The sequence below is a fragment of the Vulpes vulpes genome, chromosome 8 (assembly GCF_048418805.1).
Source record: "Vulpes vulpes isolate BD-2025 chromosome 8, VulVul3, whole genome shotgun sequence".
NCBI classification, from domain to species: Eukaryota; Metazoa; Chordata; class Mammalia; order Carnivora; family Canidae; genus Vulpes; species Vulpes vulpes.
This window is the reverse complement of record NC_132787.1, coordinates 10,129,312-10,133,347: the sequence shown is the minus strand read 5'-3', so window position 1 is coordinate 10,133,347 and position 4,036 is coordinate 10,129,312.

Sequence of the window (4,036 nt, the reverse complement as noted above, 5' to 3'; positions counted from 1 at the left end):
CCTGCTGCTTGAACACCCTCAGTTAAGGAGTGACCAGTTCTTTGATCTCTTCCCTTTAAAAACAACTAAATAGATCTTGTTTTGACTCCATAATTAAATTTCTTCCTTGTAACAGGGATTTCATTTCTATATGGGTAATCGAGTTGGGTATTAAGGAAACTGATAATGAAAAAGACAATTTAGTATCTCATATTTTATAATATTTTCTAAGAGATATCTTAGAAAATATCTCTAAACTTAAATAATATCATGGATGCCCTGACTTCTTTCTATGAGTAAAATTTCTCTTTAGTAAGACAGGGTCTATGTACACAGGCAGAGTAAATTAGCTCCCGCCTCACAGCAGCTGAGAAAATGAATTGCTTAAGAAGATTAGAGTCATTTTCTTTACTTAAAGATATTCCTGACAACCCACACTGAAATTACACAAGATTAACTCCATTAACACCATTTCCCATTCTTTAGAGTAGTAGCTTTCGAGAAAGCAGCATTTAGACTGAATAGTTCAAAGCATATTTTAAGAAGAGATCTCAAAATGCTTAGAAATGCTAATATAAAGTATCATTGAAGGATTCAGGATGAAGTGCTGAGAGGTCAAGTAACATATTATCGACCATACAGTGAGCTATACATGAAATGGAAAAGATATTGCTTGTTCTTATCCTTGTCATTTAGCCTGCATATCCTTTTTTGCAGATAACATTTCAAATTAAATGATATCTGAAAGGATAGGACACTGTTAATCCCTCAAAGGCAGAGATATTACCTGATTTATTTTTGTCTTCCCCACAGTATCATATAGAGTGCTTTTAATTTAGGGGTACTCAAATATTTGTTGATCATTATGTCAGACATTTGGCATTGTTTAGTGGCCTATCAAAACTAGGCAAAGCAGAAGGGCTCAGGAAAAATAGACTAAAACAATACCATAAGACTTCAAGCTAGAGGTGCCTGGGTGGCTCAGTGGTTGAGCATCGGCCTTTGGCTCAGGTCATGATCCCCGTCCCACACTGGCCTCCCTGCAGGCAGCCTGCTTCTCCCTCTGCTAATTTCTTGCCTTTCAATGTGTCTCTCATGCATAAATACAATCTGAAAAAAAAAAAAAAAGACTTCAAGCTATTTCTTAGACAGAACCTTTCCAAATCTGAAAGCAAAGTCCATAGCACAGGTACTAAACTTTAAACTTGTATTTACTGCCATTCAGACGTATAATCATAAACTTCTTTCTGACAATATGCTGAAAATAATGTCATCATAACCCACCAATTGCCTTACCTTACCTTCTCTGAGCCTTAAGTATTCTTCAAGGTTTTTAATTGCAAAATTAATATACAAATAAATTCTTACTTAAAAATGCAAACAGAGGTAAATAGAGAAAAAAAAAGAGAATCCTATTTTCCTAACTCCCTTATCTTCCTCCAACCTCTTTTCCTATCTTTACATTAATGCAAGAAAACTTCACTGTTAACCTGGGGCTTCATTTTCTTTTTGGTCTCCTAAAGGTAGTTCCCACGTGGAATATATTGAAAACATTGACCTAGATAGTTCTTTAAGATCTTAATTTGAATGAATTGCTCAACTCTCAGATTTAGAAATAGTTATTTCCACTTAACAAAAAAATAAATCTAAAAGTGTGAATTGTAATTATGCTAAGACAGAGTCAGAACAGATCTCAAGGGGAAGTCATTAACCATTCCATTGTAAAACTTTCATCATTTAGCACAGTAGATAACATTGAGAATTTAGGTGTTGGACACTGCTGTTAGTGTTTCATAAGATTTTCTAAAAAAGAAGCAAACCTTTCACTATACTTATTCAATATTAATATTGTGCCAGGTACCATCTACATTAACCTCCTATGACCTATAATATTTTTGCCTATCATTATGATACAAGTCCCAAAATGTTCTGGAAAATATTCCAAAATGATTTGGGAATTTCCTAAAGGCTCTCCTTTACTTTTATTTTGGTCTTAGAATCTCAAAAGGAATCTTGTTTCTCTCAAGACGTACTCCAATATGCCTACTAATCAGTGGCAAGGAATACTGAGTTAGTGGAAATGAAAGTCATTAACAAAAAAACTTGTTTTCAGATGGCAAATATTAGGTATATGAAAACAATACTGTTCTACAAAGCATAACCAAGTTTAGTCACATACTATCCTGTTTGACCTTGAATAGGTCAGTAAACCACTCAGGTATCTTCCCATCTGCAAAATCAGGGAAAATATTACCTACCTATAGGTTGGGTATATGGATTCAAATGAGAGAAGCAGAGTACTGGCACAACAAACAATAAAAGTTACTTGAATCAAATCTTACACGACTCAGTTTGGCGTAAGTCACAAACATCAAAGTGTTTTTTTTAGCTTAATAAAAAGACCTCAACTTGTTTCACCTTGGTAATCCTGAAACACTATTGCTCAGTTTCAAAAGTAACCTTGAAAATTAAAGATTATCCTTCTAAAGGCCTGAAATGCCCAGGAAAACTGCAAAAACCTACAAGACTGGTCATCATCTGGTCCAAAAAGTATATCAAGGCCTCAACTCACACTGAAAGAAAATTAACATGTCAAATATCATTTGTATGTAAAATAATTTTCCACAGCAACAGTATCTAAGCACATTTTAGGGTGACTTCCAATAAGTTTAGTGATGCTTTCTTTACATGTGGCTAAAGTATTTACATAAATAAATAAGATCTCTAAAATTATAGTGCCATCTACAGGCAAAGAAAATATCAATGATAGCACATTTTAATACTTTCATATTTACTAATTACTACTCAACATTTAAAAGACACCTAGAGTTTAAGAATTTACATAATTCACTTTCTGATTACATTTGCAGGATATAATTTACCATATGAAATGGCATATTTTTTCTAAATATTTTACCACTTAATATAGCATTCTATTTTCAGTAAGTAGTAAGATGACAAAGGTTAAGTTTAAAAATCCAATGGTTCTACAAAGTCTAATTTTGTGTTCTGAGATTCATTTATTATTAAAATATATAATGACAAAAAAAGAAACTGATTTTCATATTTTTTCCCTTTCTGTCCAACCTTGCATCTATGGATACTTATTTAACAATAACTAAGTAGAAGGTACTTTTCCAAGCTGCTTTGGTAAATACATGAACTTGGTGAATCCTCACAATAATCCTGAGGAGGTATAATACCATTCTCATTTCATAGATGTTGAAACAAAGGCACAGAAAGCTTCAATAACTAGTCCAAGGCCACATGCTATGTGGCAGAGCCACAGTTCAAACTTGGGGAGTTTTTCTGTAGTAACTGTGCTTTTAGTCACAATGCTAAAATGCCTCTTTGCAAAAGCTGCATTCGGTGTGCACTGTGTGCATATTGCATCTATAATATCTCTGTTCTGGTTTTGAGAGGCAACATTTTCTTGCATACCTAAACTTCTATCATCACTTTTAATAACTACATGTTTTGCCATGAAGGTGATACACCTCATTCTACTTACTTTTGTTGTCTGATGCTGGATTTTCAAACTATTTATCATTTCTTTCATCTTATATAAAAATGTTGCAATGAGCAAATTTTACATTGCATATAACTCTTTTCCTTCTTTTGAATTTTATTTCCTGATGTTACTATACCCAAAATAGTTTGACTTGGGTATATAAAAGCACATTACTGACATATAATGCTCTATACTGCTTTTTAAGTTTCATCATGTTATACTACCAGCGATGAAAGAACGTTAGACTTTCCTGATCAATATATGCCATCCCTCCCCGATCTAAACCCCAACTCTAAAATCTAGGTTTTAGATAGCAGACAAAAATATCACACAAATAAGGAAGCCTGGGTGGCTCAGCGGTTTAATGCTATCTTCGGCCCAGGGCGTGATCCTGGAGACCTGGCATCAAGTCCCACATCGGGCTCCCTGCATGGAGCCTGCTTCTCCCTCTGCTTGTGTCTCTGCCCCTCTCTCTGTGTCTCTGATGAATAAATAAATATAATCTTTAAAAAAATAATAATCACAAAAAAGTCAAGAGGGTCAATG